Below are 6,513 nucleotides of genomic sequence, written 5' to 3'. Positions count from 1 at the left end.
TTTCAGGGGATTGAGTAACCTCTCCTGGCCTCTCAGGACACTACACACTTGTGGTGCATAGACATTTATGAAGGCAAAACACCTGTACACATAAAATTAAAAACAAACAAAACAAAACAAAAGCTTATTTGTTCGTTTGTTTGAAACTTTCCTGAATGGGGACAATGGCTCAGAGGTTAAGGGCACTTACTATCAAGTCTGACAGCTCCAGTCCAATCCCTGGAATCCACATGGTGGAAGGAGAGGGCCAACTCCTGCAAGTTGTCTTCTGGTCTCCACACAAGTAGTGTGGCTTGCATGCACTTGCGTGTGCACACACTCACACTCAATAAATGTAAAAGAAAAATTAAAAACACTTTTTGCTCTGTCATTAGGTTAGTATACACATGCTTCTATTTTTGGGTCTGTCTTGCTTTATTTTGTTTTTCTTGTCTTTTCTCTACTGAATTTTTATAACTGTGGCCTCCTGTTTCACTGAAATCCCATAAGCGATATGTTTCTCCAGCTCAGCAACACAGTATGTATTTGCATGTTACCTCCTGAAGGGGGGGGCGGGACACTGGCCATTGACCATCCACCAGAGCCTAATGGAACTGCTGGGAGGTGTCCTGTGATGGGTTTAATCATTATTTGAGAGGGAATGGATAGAGCCATCTTCATTCCTTGCCTTTTCTTGTTTCATCCTTCCTTATTCCAAGCAGCTGGTGAAGGCTTGAAAATTCATTATTTTATTTATTGGTGGTGGTGGGGTGCACTTGGAGAGACCAGAGGACAACTTGGAGGAGTCAGTTCTCACCTTCCACTGTGTAGGTTCTGGAGCTTGAACTTAGGTCATTAGGCTTGACAATGGGCACCTCCCACTGAGCCTTCCTACTGGTCTAAGCCTTGAAATCAGTATGCTATTTCCCTTGTACCTGTGTCCCATCCACACAGTTCCTAGGACCCATATCTCCCTTCTCTAAATCATACACAGGCAAAGGAGCAAGCAACCTTGCTAGGCTTGCAAAAACAGGAATTGCTGTGCAGTTCACAAAGAGACCTTCAAATGCCTGGCCCTACTGTGACCACCAGGACACAAAGGGCAAGATTTGACTACATTTTCTCCTATAAATTCTGACAGAAGCCTTTTATTGTAATTGCAATAAAAAAAAAAAAAACAAAAAAAACTGTTACTTATGTGTCTGTGTAGGTGCCCACAGAGGCCAGAAGATGGAATTGGATCACATGGGGTTGGAATTATAGGCTGTTGTGAGCCACCCAACACAAGTGCTGGGAACCAAGTTTGGGTCCACTGCAAGAGCAATATGTACTCCTAACTGATGAGCCATCCTTCTAGCCCCATGAGGTTCATCTCTAATCAGTATCGTTCTCCAGGCCCTGCTTATTTTAATTTGACTTTATTATTGTTATCATGTGTATGTATGATGTATGTGTGCACAGGTATGCCAGTCTCACCAAGCACAGTGGCTTTCCTAGTTTGCTCTGTCCCCGTGATAAATGCCATGACCAAAAGCCACTTAAGGAGGAAAGGGGTTTATTTCATTTTACACATGAAACTGGTTCATCATGAAGGGAAGTCGAGGCAGGAGCCTGGAGTCAGAACTGAAGCAAAGCCCAGGGAAGAATGCTGCTTCCTGGCTTGCTCCCAGAGCTTGCTCAGCTCAGGAGCACCAGCCCAGGGGTGGCACTGCCCACAGTGGTCTAGACTTTCCCTTATCAATCATCAACAGATTTGCTTCCAGTCTGATGGGGGCATTTTCTCCATTCCAGTTCTTCTTGGCAGATGACTCTAGCTTGTGTCAAGTTGACAAAAAGCTGACCAGTACACTTGCTCCACTTATTTACTTAGGGGTTTGGGTTTTGTTTTTTTTTAATTTTCTATTTATTTTATTTGTGGTATTGTTTTGGTTTTGGTTTTTTGAGATTAGGTTTCTCTGTGTAGCCTTGGCTGTCCTGGAACTCGATCTCTAGACCTGGTAGCCTTGAACTCACAGAGATCCACCTGCCTTTGCCTTCTGAGTGCTGGGTTTAAAGGCTTGTGTGTCACTACCTCCTGGCCTTGTTTATGTTTTTGATACAGTCTCTTGTAGCCCAAGCTGGTCTAAAACTTTCTATAAAGACAAGGCTGTCCTTGAACTCCTGATCCTGCTGTTTCTACCTCTCAAATACTGGGTTTACCAGTTTGCAGCACCATACCCAGCTTTATTTTTTTGTCTTTTTATTTTTTTTTATTTAATCGGGGGTGAGGGTGGGTGGGTGGAATGGGGGTAGTCTCACTATGTAGCATTGGCTGTTCTGGAACTCACTATGTAGACCAAGCTAGACTCACTCATACAGATTGCCTGCCTTTGCCTCCAGAGTGCTGGGATTAAAGTCATGTGTCAGCTATGCTTTGCCACAGTAGGGCCCTCTTAAAATTGAAAAAAAAAAAAATGTAAAAAGAGGGCTGGGGATATAGCTCAATGGCAAAATGATGGTCTAACATGTAAGACATTAAAGTTATTCACCACCACTACCAACACACACACACACACACACACACACACACACACACACACACACACACACATTTAAAAATAAAAAAAATTTAAATTGAGACTATGTCTCATAAAAAGCAAATGCATAAAATAACAACTTAATTAAAATACACATTTTTTAGAGCAGAAGGGACCCTGGAAGCCTCAAGCCAATAGTAAAGTTAGAGGTAATCTACCATTCTTGACAAACTGGGTGGATGAGATGGCTCAGCATGTGCTTGTCACCAAACTGAAGATCTGGGTTCTGTCCCTGGGTGGAAAGAGCCAGCTCCTGAAAGTTGACCTCCACACACCTGCTATGGTTTCCCACACCCCCATAAATTCTATTTAAAATTTATTTTTAAATAAATGTGGCAACTACTTCTGTATCTCTCACGATTCATTTGTTGGAGAATAAACGTCCTCGCTGAGGGCCGACGGTGAAAGAATACATAGTCCTTTTGTTCTCTTAATTCATCCAAAGGGAAGGATGGAGAACCCGGACGCAGTTCTGCAAGACGCCGCTTGGTGGCGCTGTGCCTAGCGGACAGAGCCGGCTTCTCTTCACCGAGCTGGTCACCGGAATTCAGGGAAATCTTTGTCTCTTAGCAACCAACCACACAGCCAAGTTTGCTGAGCACTCAGACTCAGCTGTGGGTTAACCAATCAGTGTGCTTAAAAAACATCGGAGGAGATTCCCTAGCAAATAATACACGCTACAGGCACGAAATCACTACTCGAAATATTGTTTTAAACCCATTTTACAAATGTGATCATGCTTTAAAAGTCCCATAGATCACAAAACTGGCAGTGATACCACCAGCATTTACCAGGGCCTCTGGGTTTTCTGTTCCCTTTCTTTTTAAGTCAGAGTCTCCTGCATCCCAGACTGGCTTTGAACTAATGATCCTCCTGCCTCTACTTCCCCAGCCCTGGGATTACAGGCATGCGGCATCACACCTGGTTTTATTCATTGCTGGGCAGCAAACCCAGGACTCTGTTCATGCTGGGTAAACACTGTGCAAGCTGAGCTACATCCCAAACCTCAGAGAACGTGCAGACTTCGTAGCAGTGCGTTGTAGGATCCCCTGAGTGGACATGCATGTGCGGGGTAAAATAGTTAAATTTAATGTGGAATGAATTCACTTTAGGCCCATCTCATTGACCTCAGACCCTCTACCATCTGGGCAGCTCTGGACTTTTTCCAAATGTGAACACTTCAAGTTTTTCAAGATATCCTATCTCAGAAGCCTCTTCTAAAATACCGTTTTGGAGTCCAGTGTGATGTCTTTCTTGAATTGGGCTGTTTCTCATTTGTATTCATGGCTCTTTCACGATGTTCCACTCCAGGAAGAGGATTAAAAGTTTTCAAAAACCACTTTCCTTTCCCATGCTCGGTAGTTCTTGGTCTTTCTGGTTGAAAAGCTCACGTTCACATGGCTCTTCTCTTTTTGGTCTGCACTAGTAAAAAGATGGGGGATACGCTAATATGGTGAGGGACATTCCCAGCTTGTCTCTTGTCGGCCCTCACAGAAGCCAGCCTTCTGATGAAGGCCTGACCAGCTTTCCTCTTTGTCTTTTTGATGTTCCTTTGTCTTGCTGAGTGGCTGTGGGGCCTGGTTGCTGAGCTTCAAAAGCAGTTTCTGTCAGTCTTGGGTTTTTTTTTTTTTTTTGGAGCTGAGGACTGAACCCAGGGCCTTGTGCTTGCTAGGCAAGCGCTCTACCACTGAGCTAAATCCCCAACACCCAAATTTATTTATTTATATTTATTTATTTATTTTTGAGACAGGATTTCTCTGTGTAGCTTTGTGCCTTTCCTGGAACTCACTCTGTAGACCAGGCTGGCCTCGAACTCACAGAGATCTGCCTGCCTCTGCCTCCCGAGTGCTGGGATTAAAGGCGTGTGCCACCACTGCCCGGCTTGGGTTTTTTGTTTTTTTTGACAGGATCTTGATATACCGTCCTGGCTCGCTCAAGACTCACTATGCATTTATTTTTGTTGTTGTTTTTTGAGATGGCATCGCACATATCCCAGGTTGGCCCCAAACTTGTTATGTAGCTGAGGATGATCCTTTTCCCTTCAGCTGAAAGGAGCCAGATAGGTTTAATGAGGGTCTTTTCCTGTTTGTTGCCATAGACCTTGTATCTTCTCTCCTGTGGCCCTGGAAAGGGTGGTCTTGGTGTGGTCTTGGTGTGGTCTTGGTGTGGTCTTTGCCCTATTTGATTCTGAGCTGTCCTGGTCTTTAGACTCCATTTGATGTCACTGTCATGTCTCAGGGTCTTCCAAATCCTTGCCAGGAAGGGGTTGCTGAGGGACACAAGATTGGACTGGACTTTTCCTGTTCAGATCTTTGCAGACCCAAACTGTCTGTCAGGCACAGCTCGCTGCCCAACTCCAGCCCAGGCTAGCCCACCCCTGCAGTGTTTGGGGCCCGTGCCAAACACAGTAAGGGGATTAGTTGAGTCTGTGGGGATTTAAAGATTCAGCTGGATGTGGTGGCTCAGGCCTTTAATCCATGTACTCAATAGGCAGAGGCAGGTGGATTTCCATGAGTTCAAGGACAGCCTGATTTACATAGTAAGTTCCAGGCCAGCCAGGGCTGCAGAGTGATACACTATTTAGATAAAGAAAAGAAAAAGAAATTAAGCCTAGCTTCTGCCTCAGGGTCCTAGAGTGGGTGGAACTTCAGCGGCTTTGGAATCATAACTACAATCTGTCCTGCAACAGGATCGGAACTTCTGGGCAACTCCATGCTGTCACAGTTTCTGAGATCCTCCAGTCCCTTGTTCTTCGTGCCTACGCTGTGGGGCCTCAGATGTACCTGTTCTGAGTTGGGCTGTGCTAGCCTCCATTCGGCCATTTTCAGTGGTGCGCTGGAGACTGACTGTCCGTGGTCTGTAGCATTCACTCATTTCCATAGCACCTACCATTGCTAAGTAACTACCACACCAATGTCACTAACATAGAGTAGAAGAGTCACACTTAATTGGGCTAAAGCCATCTGTACAATGCCATTATTTGCACACTTTTCAAAAGGGCACCCCTAGTGAGTTGAGGAATTAAAAAAGGTGAGCTGATTGGGTAAATTCTGGGCAGACCTAGGCAACAGGCATGGTTCAATGAGCCGATGACAGGTGGCTTTCTTCTACAGGGTTTATTAAGGGGGAATTCGAGCTAGAGTTCAGGTCCATCAGCCACCTTAACTGTGTCTGTGCAGTGCACAAATCAGCACAACTTTACAGGACAGTCCAGACTGGGATTAATGACCACTTGTAATTAAGTAAAACGATGAATTGGAAAAACAACAAAACCCTGGTATTTAGCAGCCTGAAAATCATTGTATGTGGATAATCAGAGCATAATATCACCAGTTGGAACATCAGTGGCTTTTAAAATGAACCTAGTTAATTGAGGGCTATTATTGCCACAAGAGCCTCCAATTACACCAATTCAAAGGATAAGCATAGCACTATACAGAAAACAACCTGGGAACAGGCTAACTACATTTTGAGTTCATTAAACGTTTTTCTTTTTGATAACTTAAATCATTACATACTGTGAATATCTTTATGTTTTTCCCATTTGTTTAGTGTGTATATGGGTGTGTGATCAAAGGACAGCTTGGGAGAGAGGGATCTCCCTTCAACTGTATGTGTGAGTTCCAGGGATCAACTCGGGTTGTCAAATGTAGCCTTTACCCACTGAGCCGTCCTGCCAGCCCTGTCCTGTGCTATTTGACAAACAGGTTTTTGTACTTTGTGGTTCATCTTGTCAACTTGCTGAGATTTTACTCTGAGGGTATTTCCAGAGGAGGGAGCACTCACCCTGAATGTAAACGGCACTATCTCACTGTCTGGGGACCCAGATCCAGTATAAAAGGAAAACAAACTCATCAGAAGTCCCCACCCTGCTTCCTCACTGCAGATGCAGTGACATCCACCCTGTTTTCTCACTGCAGATGCAGTGATATCCACCATTTTCTCACTGCAGATGCAG

Source organism: Onychomys torridus, chromosome 3 (genome assembly GCF_903995425.1).
Source record: "Onychomys torridus chromosome 3, mOncTor1.1, whole genome shotgun sequence".
Lineage (NCBI taxonomy): Eukaryota > Metazoa > Chordata > Mammalia > Rodentia > Cricetidae > Onychomys > Onychomys torridus.
This window is presented reverse-complemented; position numbering follows the sequence as displayed.